The sequence below is a fragment of the Saccoglossus kowalevskii genome, chromosome 14, assembly GCF_978046115.1.
Source record: "Saccoglossus kowalevskii chromosome 14, keSacKowa6.1, whole genome shotgun sequence".
Taxonomy (NCBI): domain Eukaryota; kingdom Metazoa; phylum Hemichordata; class Enteropneusta; family Harrimaniidae; genus Saccoglossus; species Saccoglossus kowalevskii.
This window is the reverse complement of record NC_140654.1, coordinates 25,692,499-25,705,230: the sequence shown is the minus strand read 5'-3', so window position 1 is coordinate 25,705,230 and position 12,732 is coordinate 25,692,499. Positions and strand designations below refer to the sequence as shown.

Sequence of the window (12,732 nt, the reverse complement as noted above, 5' to 3'; positions counted from 1 at the left end):
TATCGTGAACCAGGAGTGGCCAACGACCTGCTAAAAGCTGTGAATTTCTAACAAAAGCAATTAAACCATTGTTTCATACCACATCTAGTAACAGTTTCACGCTTAGATAACGATAATTTTGACTTTCAACTAAGCGGTCTTTCGCTGTCACGTCGTACATGACCGATCAGTATCAGTTCTACTTCAGGGGAACGCTTTGTTCGAAAATTGGGCAAGCGATTTTGGCCTTCCCCTGCATGTTGCTCCTGCAAGTTTGGCAGAACATTTCACGACTTTATTATTTACTTGAGGAAGAATAACTATGATAGTATGTTACTTTGTACACCAGGAGAACCTTCAAATTTTTATGTATTTCCATCGCTTTTCAGGGCCAGTTAATTTATTTCGAATACATACCTTAGAAAGCAATCATGCATGCTATAGACCTAGCAATTTGTTGGAAAAATAAAACAATACAACCAGTCAACATTTTTATTTCTTCCACGCGTTGCTTAAAACGCGTCGCCGTGTTGACAATAATAACTATTATCAGCTCATTACCGACTGGCAACGAACCACTTCTGTCATCGTATCGCTTATTGGAATAAAAGACGTGTTTTAAGAGCAGGTAAAACTGACACCAGTATTCGACCGAGGTCTGTCACATTGTATTGCTTAATTGAAAAATGGCACCCATCGGTGTGTGAATTGAGTCTTATATATTTAACATCAACAAACCACCAGCTATTAATTACAGTGGATTTCTTAATTTTCAATATTACAATAATGGCGGAGCAAAAAAATGATATCATTATGGGGAGGGTGCTTAGCACTGCCAATTCACACCACACTTTTGACGAAATGGTCTCTCGACAAAATATGCATCGGGATAAAGCATTCTGTGTATTAAATCGAGATATTAGCATGTGTTATTCAGTTCAATAGGACTGGTACTAATAAACATAGAAATGGTATCAAAAATAGCAACACATATCATTTTGTTATCCAGTGCTGCTAAGAATTTAGGAATGGTACCAACATAGTAGCAGATATTATTCAGTTCAAGCAAATTGGTAATAAGGAATATAGGAATGACACATAAATAGCAGCATATAACACTTTTTTGTCGAGAGCTGCTTCAATTTCAGGATGTGTTATTTAGTTTAAGAGTACTTGTACTTGTAATACTTGTAATGTAGTAGCATATGTTATTTAATTCTCGGGAACTGCTAATATTTAATAAATGTTGTGGAAGTTGTAGCATGTATTATTTAGTTCAAGGGAACTGTTAACATTGAATATAAGAATGTTGTCAGACTAGTATCACGTATTATTTAGTTGTAAGGAAATGCTAACATTGAATATAGGAATTTTATCAGAGTAGTATCATGTATTATTATACATCTGTCACCGTAACGCCATAAGTTACAGCGTGCCGTAATCTTGCAGTATTTGACGGGGTATTTTCATCCTACCATATTAGAAAAGACGAATTCCAAATATGGAATGATTACGCGGGTAGAAGTCCTCTAATAATAAAAACAAACATGGCTGCCAGCAGAGTTAATAATGAAGCCCAGTCAAAAAGTACAAGTTTCTAATAAATGTTATCCCTAAGGTTGGTTCGTCCACCATGAGAGAAATAAGCCTAACTCTCAATAATATTTCTATAGTTTCCTGGCATGCAATATCTCTTTTTGACTTTCTACAGTATAATGACTACAAGAAAATTGTATTTTTTCGTGATCCAATTGAAAGGCTTGTTTCTTTCTATTATTATGCTATACACTACACCCGGTCAGCTCCATATCTTCACCAGAAATAATTGCCCATTATTGCGAAATTAGCCGGATCAGAGCCTTCGGACGAACAATGGAAAACACATAACATAACATTTCGAGAAATGACGGAGGTTATTATTACAGAGGGTTATGAACCATTCACTCGGCATTTGTGGCCACAATATATTATTTCTAACATTTGTTTTTACAATGCTGACTTTATAGGTCATCTTGAGAAATTATCCGCAGATGGAAAATATGTTGTTAAATTAGATGGTATAAGAGACTTAAATGTTTTTTTTCCAGAAATACACCGTCAACAAGGTCATGACAAAATCAATGATACGATGGCTTAGTCTTTTCCACGAAACGAAATGAAACAAAATAAAACGAAACGAAACGAAACGAAACCCTAACCCTAACCCTAACCTTAGATTTTGAACGACCTCAAACATCGTCACGTCCGTATTTCACAGTGTGAAATTTTCTCAGATATTATTGGGCCAATGAAAACAAAAATGCGAGTTAGGGTTAGGGTTTGGGTTTCGTTTCGTTTCGTTTCGTGGAAAAGACTAAGCCTGATACGATTGGAACTTTACCTAGATACATGCGTATCAAGCTCATTGACCTATATGAAGTAGATTATGAAATTCTAGGCTACAATTCCTCTATATACAGAAATTAATAGCGAAAATTATGATGCTTATTTCCGTTGTTCTACTTATGTATACACGTTCGTGTGTTTTAATTATATATTTACCGAAAACTCAACTTTATACTTGAAGTAAGAGACGCCCAACTGTTTCAAAATTGGCTGAAATGACTGACCAGCAAAAGTATTTAACTGATGCCACTAAACTGTATTTCATTTTGCAGAAACATTGTTTCATGCTGATAAGTATTATGTTCAATGTTGCAACATTTTACAAATTATGCAACTAAATGATAACAAAATAAATATATGTCACTATGCACTGTAATCCCAAATAAATTCGGGAGATAATTCAACATACTTTTGTTGGTCTCAGCAATGTGAAATATATACAACATCACATGAATTTTTGGGCTGCAATCATTATCCTTTAAAATGGCATTGTTTGTATTTAAATCATCTTCTTTAGAACCACTGATCTTATTACTCTCAAATAAAACATGTGAGAAAACCTAAGAGCGCCCTATTTGTCATACTTCATGCCTAGATATTAAAGCGTACTTGCGTAATGTAATTTGTAGTCAATCACATTAGTTGTCTATTTTATATTGATTTATATTGATTTATTTAAAGTAGAGATGCAGTTTACCTGAGAGGAATTTTAATTATTTAATTAGGAAACCAAGATGACCTCCCTTTTCCACAAAAAACTATATAATTTCGGAAAGCTTATTGTATGAATTTTAATTTGTTTTGTTAGTATTTTTTTTGTTTATGGTCACTGTAGTTTGAAATATGCACAAAAATATGCTTTTCTTTACCTCTTAAACAAAATAAATCTATGTCACTATGCACTGTCTACCAGTTGTCAATTTTGCAGGACAGCATCCCAAATTTCACTACTTCAAGTTTATGCATATATTAAAACCCAGGCTAGTTGTCTGTGTGATTGTTGTAACACTGTTCAACCAAAAAGAATGCCCCGACGGCGTTTTGAAAAACAAATACATTGTCAATCATTTGTGAAAATTTCAAAACAAAAGGTCAAAGCGTCTAGGAGCTATTCTGGAATGTGCACTAAAAAGAAGCTGAGATAATTGCTAATTTGCATAACAATTCACTCAGTAAGAAGTTTGCTAATGCTCATAATTAAAATGGCTGTAACAGTTCAAAATTTAAATGTATTGTCGTTTTGTTAAAAGTTAAATATAGTGCATAATATAGAGATCCCGTCATTTTTTTTCACCATGTTTTTATTTTTATTATTTATGTACAGCATTGCTAAATCTTGCTAAGCATTCAAAAGAGAGAATGTTTGCACCTGTCATCTATATTTTAAAATCGTTTTTTTTTTGAGTAAGTTCCACTATTCCCAATTCTACAACATTTTAACAGTCTATAGCCAAGACTGTTTGGATAATAAAAAGCAAAATAAAAATTACACTCCCAAATGCCCACGAACCTGCATCTCTGCCTTAATACAATCATAACAGCCATATAAGGTAAATAACAGTTGTGTGTTATTAGGCACATTTGTTAAATACAATATAACAGTAAACAAAACTACAATTAAAAATAATGGACTTAAGCGTCTGTTTTAAATTAGACAAACCCAAATTAAAAAATTCACAATTTATGTTGTTATTAAAAAACATGGCAAACGTCTTAAAAAACATTCTTAGTGGCTTCAATGCGTCCTATTATTTCCTAAAACTACGTGGAATATGTAAACTGAAAAATGAAGATAAATTACAACAACTGTACAGCCCTAAGACACAGTACACTAACACATGAAAACCAAATAGGTATAGATTGGAAGTTCTAGCAGATGTTTTATAGTTTCTAATTGTTTCCGATCTGGCTGTCCACTGTAGTATTTGTTTTTGTTTACTTGTTTACTTCATCACCAGTGACGTAAAGTTTCAGTCAGTTGCCCAGGCCCATCATGGCTGCTTACAGTTACACTTATTCAATTACTTGTTGTGTAATTGTTCAATTAACAAGACATCAATATTGAAAGTTGATTTTTTAAAGTTATTAAAGTATAGAACCATGATCAAGATGTCTTAATTATGCAGGCATATCTCACAAAACGTTTATCTTTTAACAACAATTGTACTGACTGAAATAATGCTTCATATGGTTAGAGAAGTGGTCAAAAGATCCACAAGACTGATTTCAAGCCAGTCCTCCTGAATATTTTTTTTGAAATACATCTGTAATTTCAAGGTATTACATCCTGCTGAGTGGTGCATATCTACAGACAAATGCCACTTGGTAACAATTTGAGCTAAAAGACCAAAATAATCCACATCATCAGTAACGTAACATGATTACACAGCTTTGGACAGAATACATCATATCTAGTAACCTCATCAATTATACATGCATTTAATTGTTATAGCGAATACACACTTGCTGATACAGGGAAACTGTCCAAATGATATTGAAAAACTCGTTCCTGATCACAATACTTACTCGAATACGCACATATTTCATCCCATTGAACGATGAATGTTATTAATGTACTTTTATCTGGCCAATATCAAAGTAGATTAAAAGATTTTGATATAGCCTGAAATATATATTAGATTATTAGGCTAACCTTTGAAAACATTTGTTTTAATTAATTGTCTGAAAATATCTCCAGGTATTTGTTTTTATTGTATTTTGAGAGATAAGTTGGAGTATACACTACATTAAAATGTCGTATTAGTGTGATTGAGGTGGTAGTTACACATAAATAATCACCCACCGCTTGTTGAAAAGTTTGTTTATAAAAAAAATCATGGATACATATAATATGAAAAAAATAAATGTATGTAAATAGGGTTACTGACAATTAATTAATGATTTCAAGGTGGCCACAACATCTTTTTATTGAAATAATTACAATTAACACTGACAACTCATTTATTATAATTCAACCATTTACATTTAATTATTATTCTATTCTGTTTTTTAAAGCTGGAGATATTCTATTTCCAGCTACATGCATCATTATTCCGCCAATTCATTTATAATTGAATGCACATAGAAACGAATCTCGACATGATTATTGCCACTATTTATGGAATGTACTGTAAGGAATATATGTAATATAAAACTATATTCGCAACAATACATTTAGTAACGTGTGACATTGTTTTCATTCACAGCGTTTTGCTCCACCCAAATAGCCTTGGTTAATATCATCGCGCACTAAATAACAATTAGTCCAGTGGATATGTGCTGAAATTGTTCAGTTTGTGTTAAAAGCATGACACTTGGCAAACATATACAGTTTTATATGCTGATCAATTTAAGATTGGAGCCACCCCAGAAAAAACATTGATGACGTCATTATGACGTCATATTATCGAAAGAAATTGCCGAAGCCCTAAGAAGTTTCATATATCCCACAAGGGCGCATATGTATGACTAAAAATAACATTCACGTGAGCAAAAATGACAAAAAAGTGTTAAATATTTATCTGACCTTGGGGATTAATCACAGAGAATCAGCAGACGGGTTCAAAATGTTGTTACTTCCGAAACAAAAGTATTGCTATCACTATACCCACTCATCATCTGGGAACTTTCCTACGACCTTTGCACTGTTCCTTGGCACATTCCTCAGCTTGTTGACCATAAATCAAATCAACAAAAATATGTACATCAATGGCATTGTGTTATGTTAGGAAAGTATCTGGGGAAGTCAATGGGTAAGTTTATTAGGAAGTTTCGTGTACTGAATATTATTGCAGCGGGAGTATTTTTAACAACTTTAATAAGAACATTCAGACCGTGGCACAGTGTCATTTGGCTGATTGGCTGGAAAAAACATACTAGAATAATTAGGCAATCCTCAGTATTTTAAATGTACATTGAACATCAATAAGCTACCTTTAGAAAGAATAAATAATCATACCAATTTTATTTAATGTCTTTATTTATCTATAATTAGTTCTTATCTAAATGAACAATTTCATTAGATACGCAACGCCAGGACGAATTTGCTTTGAAAATCATAACTATGAAAATGAACAAATATAAATGCATTTGAATGACTGAGCACAGTTTACCAAATAAGACAATGTGCGAACTTCTCCAATCAGCATTCAATGATCAGCTTGATTGGAAATTAACACATGAATGTATCCACTAAAATATTCATATTATGACGCCCTGAATCCTAATTACAGTAACCACTACAGAAGCAAAGTGCGGTGCATTCTAGTCCTGCTTTTTTGCACTTATAAGGATTTTTGCAACCTTTCTTACAACCACATTTAACTAGAATACGAAGAGCAGCAGCAACTTCGGGTAAATCTGTCCACCTTGGTTGCCAAACACCTTCATTGTAAATCCACCCGCATTGTTCTGGGCTAACCAATGACTGGACAGGTTCCAAAATTTGTTCCCAACAATTGGCTTGCAAGGCAGCTCTATGGGTGTGGTATATTAATGCAGCATTAGTTGGTGGAATATTTTCAATGCTTCGATTCTTTTTTGCAAAAAGCTCCAGTCGAACAGTATTCACAGATGATGATTCACTTGTGGGATCATATAGATATACAACAAATTGCTCTATAATAGCCATGTCTTCATCAGTTATCACAGATGGATTTTGCATAACAGAAAGGAAAGACTGTGTGACATTAGTAGCAATTTTCCAGGTTTTCATTGCAGATTTCTTTCCTTTCCCTGCAAAAAAGGAAACTGTATCACAGCCGGTAAATGAATGAAACATTGACAATGCACGGGCGTTTTCTTCACCTAGTAGTTGTGCTATCTTGTTGACATTGATGTATCTAAAGTATTGCCGTGCAGTTAGCCAGCCATAGCCTCATTTGCATATCTTTAATCAACATTGACGCTACCGTTGACATTTGAATGGGCGATATTACTTCCACGGGGACATGTATTTTCAGCGCTAAAATTCAGGTTTAAAATACTGTGATCTCAAATAAAAAAACATTCACACACAAGGAGTATGTTTAGAAATGTACCAAATTCTAATTTTATTGACAATCTGATGTTTATTTTCTGAAATAAGAGACGTCAAAACGAACAATCGTCAGTAATAGTATTTCACGGCAGACGTCTGGCTGATTTACTCAAAAAATAATCAACATGAGAAAAAGACACTTTGCGGGAAGGTAACATACTACGTAATGCACCGAAATAAGTACTTACTATATTTTTAAATCCTTGCGTTATGCAACGTGTCAAAATTAACCGTCACGAAGTCATTGCCGATGAACGCAAGGGCCACCACTTCACGGAATTAGGTCATGACCTCACATAGAACGGCTATTGAAAATGCTGGAAGGTGGGGGTGTACAAGCATTATCTCTAAGACAAACACATTATTACATGGATTATTTTATGGATCTTAAACGAAATAATTTTGTTTACACTAATTTATTAGTGTTATGGTAATTTTATATTTAAATACTGTTCATCGGGTAATAAATATAAAGAAAAATGCAGGAATAACAAAGAAGTAAACACCCCCCCCGCACAGCAGATACCTACTGTGCGTGTGTGTGTGTGTGTGTGTGTATTTGGATTGCTATATGTTGCGAGGACAAAAATACAGATATGTACCTACTTCCGAGGACATACACACCTTCCGAGGACCTTTTTCATAGTCCTCGGAAAACATAATTTATATTAATAGTTAATTCGATTATTAATACGTTTTGCGTAGCTTAGGTTTAGTATCGGGGGAAGGTATGGTTCACGTTATATTAATATTAATATAATTGTACCATACCTTACCCCGATACTAAACCTAAGCTTCGCAAACATTTCTATGTTCAGTCACCGGATATTCAACTCTTGTTTAATTAAACTTAATTAAAATGCAATTCTCCATTGTATTGCATTGTAATTGAGTTTAATTAAACTCCAATTAAAACGCAACCCTATATAGGAACGCGTTTTAATCGAGTTCATATCGCAACTATATTAAAAGTTAATTCAACTATATTAAAAGTTAATCCAATGAAGTCCTCGGAACATATTGCAATACAAGTATGTGTGTGTGTGTGTGTGTGTGGATGCCATAAAACAGAACTTTCCATCATACATTCTGCAAAAACAATATAGAAAAATACAGCCAAAAAGTTCAATGTTTCTCAGCTTGAAATATAAAAAAAACATGTATACTTTCAATAGCAAGGCTAGTTTAAAATAAAATCCAATATCTGAAATTCATTTTTATGATACGAAATAAGCCGGCATACAATAACACATTCACGCATAAATGTGATCACGTGATCCGTAATATAACAGGCGTGCTTGATTGATGTTTTATTGCATGTTGGACATTATGAAAGTGAATAAATTATAAAAAAGAATTTCATCTTCTTGCATGCCTAAGCATATGTTTGTTACAAACGAAGTAATGGTTTCACTAAATTACCGAATTAAGTATTCAAACATAACTTAGCAACGTGTACCATTAAATATACACGTATAAGCAATGATATACCAAAATGGCAAGCAATTTAAACACAAATTGAGAGCGAGTAGAGAATGGTTAAACTGGTCCAAAAAGATCAAAGTTGCGGCGCTTTGACTTAAAATTGTGTTTTGCATAAAAAATGCTAATGTTAAAATGGTCGAAATCTCAAAGCAAAGCAAAAGTTAATGAGCAAGAAAATATTCAGTCATGAACCATTCTCATTAGTTTTGCTATGTCATCATCATCATCATCAGGGTAGATATCTTGATCATCCTGTTCTTCAATCCATACGTGTTGCTCTACTAATTCTGTCAAATCGGGGTCATCTTCTAAGGTATCAATTTCTTCAATTCTGTTTTCCATTTCCAATAATTCCTCCATTAAAAGTGTTTCCGCAAGTTCTTGGTCTGAATTTCGCACATTAGCCATGATCACTGGTGGAGAATCAGTTTCCATTGCTTTTGGACAAATTCCATGTTTCTTGGAACCATTACAAGCTCCTGTATTATGTGGATTGTTACACCCAAAACACAAACAAGCTGGTCCACAAAATCCATGGATTTTGTAGCACTTACAACATCGATTGGTACAGGTTGGTGCTTTCTTACACTGGCATCCCTTTGTAAGTAGAGCAACAGTATTGGAAATATTTTTAATGTTTTCATCACTGTCCCACACAATACAAAGATTACCATCAGTGCCAACCTTGTATCCATGCAAGTGCAAATCTGGAAAATCAACTACAGTTTGGTCAGCTTGTGCCCATAGCTGAGAAACCCAGCAAGATCTTTTCCAGTGTAGCTCAAGCGCATCAAACGACGGACTGAGCTCATCTTCGTACTGGATTCGCGGCCACATACGTTCCCTTATTTCGTTAACCCATTTCTGATGATTTGCAAGTGCATTACAGCTGCTATCATCTAATTTCCGATACAGTTGTGCTGGTGTGTTTTCCTCAAAAGCTGTTAAATGCTTCTTAAAATAAACACTACCAACAAGTCTAACAAATGCAAGTAGGCCATCTTTTAATTTATCCTGGCACGTATCAGACAATGTACCTGGATGTGTGGACACACCTGTAATGAATTCACAATACTGGTAAAATATATTGTAAAATGATCCTTTCCCTAACCCAGCAAAGAATGATACAAAATCACATCCTGTGCATATGAATAATGTTTGCATGATTTTACCAATCATGTCAAGTCGTGTGTGCTGCAAGTCAGGATCAAGATTTAGGGCTGATTTTAATTCAGACATGCTAATATATTTTAGATTGGTAGGATCATTATCCAATTGAACATATATCTCTTTTTGTGAGTGTTTATACAATAGGGGCAGTAACACGTGATACGTGTCTGTATCAGGTGAAAATATCACTCCTTGATTATACTGTGAACTCAATGCATGTAAAATGCACCGACTATCTGCTTTCTCGTGATTACTTTGAGCAATCCATTCATTTGTAATACCTGTAGCATCAACACACATAGAACTGTCCTTTTTATTTCCATCAATCCCACCAGCTGTTATAAAACGTTGGTCGCCTTGTAATAATGGGGCCACCAATTTCAGACACTCCTCAGATAGGAAATTCACTAATTTTCGTTTATTGGGACGGCAACCAATAAACTTTCTCCAATTAGTGGGCACTGGGGTTTCTCTCTGAATTAAATCAATTTCCACGTCTGTATTAACATTCTTGTCCCGTCTTTGTCTTTCAATGTCCTTAGGACTGACACCCAAACGCTGAGGATCGTCAAATATTAAATGGACTTCAAAACAAAACCTATTGTAATGGGGAACAATCCATCTCCGAACAAAAAACTCAGCATAATGGGCAAAGGTTCGATGTGAAGCAAGAGGGGCCTTATTGATTAGAAACATTCCATCATATATCATAAACTTTGCTCTCCATTCAGGGGGTAAACTCTTTCATAATATCACTGTATCTGGTCTTAAGAATTTTTGTTGTATTGCTCTTTTGACTTTTATATGGCAACCCATCAGATAATGAAATTGCCCTGGGAAAAGTAACAAACTGTTCAAGTGTCTTTACTGGTTCGCCTGTTTTTTTGAATGTGCTATCTGTTTTTTTAAGCAGGCAGTGACCATTCTATGGTCATTATCTCCTTTTTTTGACTTGACTATTTGTTTTACTTTACCGGAAAAGGTTTTCAAATGGCGTTTACGAACTGGAGCTCCAGTACTTGGCTGAAACATGATACGAACTCTGACATATGCAAGAAAATCCTGTTTGCTTATTTCCCGACAAGACAATAAATCTTGCTGGACTAATTTCTCTGCAACTTCTCCAGTGAATACATTGAGTACACCCCTATATAAAAATAAACTCCAGACAAAAAAGATGAGTGTAATATAAACTTCTGTAATCCTCAATAATTTATAATATAACAAAACAACATCAGTAGTGGCACACTTGGTATTCTGCAAGATAAAATAAAAAAAATATGAATAAATAATTTGTAAACACATTCCACAATTTGAAACGAAAAAAACAGAAATTGGGAAGGATCATTGTAGCCCATAGCAACCAGTTTACGGTATTTATCAATAATCTCCTTCAAATCCAATACTGTAGAATTTGTGTGGTAATTACCACCCTTTTAACTATTCTATGTAATGTGTATGTACATTTTAATATAATATTGGGAGTATAACAATTTTATATGAGGTGATGAGATGTTAAATATCAAACTTTGTATTTTTTATCAACTGGAATTTTAATATTTGTACTTATTTGTAAAATTATGGAAATTCATTTTGTAGTTACCAAGGTATAAATATTGAAGCCCCTCCCCATATATACTCTCCCCATGTATACTTGAACTAGAACGGCTTGGTACTTTGGGGCATGTCAATTTTTATTACATAAAATCACTAGTTGCTATAGAAAGTGTACTTATGAATATATATAACACCTAAAAAACAAACTTAACACGTAAGTTAACCGCACCGTCTCAGGCCCCACATTGACCTGACTAAAGTTGACCTCAATTGACCTAATTTATATAATGGCGCCAACGCGGTATAGTGGGAGAAATTGCTCGTTTTCAGAAAATCGCCAAATATTCTACAGAAATTTTGAAAACTTGAAACTTCAGGGAATAATTGCCTATACCCTTTGCTTAGTCCCCATATATTTGTTATAAATCAAAATTCTTGCGTTATGGTAGGTGTCACTTTTAAAGTTGGGGCGAAATCGTGAGCGTATTTTACCACAGCGGTTCCTATTTTCTAATTTACGAAAATATTTCATTGAAACCACTCTAAAAAATTACATATTCGGCAAGGATGAGATACTAACCTGTTGTGTAGCAAAAATCAGGAAGCTGCGTTGGCCGGTTTTGCTTAAATCGCGGTTTCAATATGACCACAAGTCACAGCGGAAATTTGCCGGGAACAGAGTGATACAAATGTACTGGTCTGGAATTTCGAATTAGAATACTGTATAAATTATGTTAATGAGCCTTTGGCTGGCTAACTGCGTGATCCAAACGCAATTGTCAGCTGTAAGTTTTTAAGTCTTACTACAGCAGCGACTCCGAGAACTACAACATCAGTATCAACTGTGTGAATGACTGTGCGATTCATTCCCTGTCCTTGTTGAGCATCCTTTATATGTACACAAATCCTGGTGTCAGCCTCCTCGTGGTTACATGGGTTGATCAGGGATGTGTCTCTTTGAGACCAGCATAGCACATTCTCCCCAATTGTCACTATGATGGTCTTCTCTTCGAGTCTCAGATTTTCGTGTATGAACTGTGCAAGGTACGAAAATAGTTCAGTATTATTATCACTATGGCGCAGAAAAGACTTCCAATCCGTAGGAACTTGTAAATTAC

At 34.5% G+C, this 12,732-nt stretch overlaps 1 long non-coding RNA gene across 1 annotated transcript; it reads right to left on the bottom strand.

The window, feature by feature from the left end:
- Positions 1-11,235: 11,235 nt before the first annotated feature.
- Positions 11,236-12,326, bottom strand: LOC146734627 (uncharacterized). Its single transcript, XR_014931553.1, has 2 exons — positions 12,195-12,326; positions 11,236-11,314 (listed from the first exon to the last, which is right to left on the bottom strand). It is a non-coding gene; the product is annotated as an uncharacterized LOC146734627 (long non-coding RNA).
- Between the last annotated feature and the right edge of the window lie 406 nt (positions 12,327-12,732).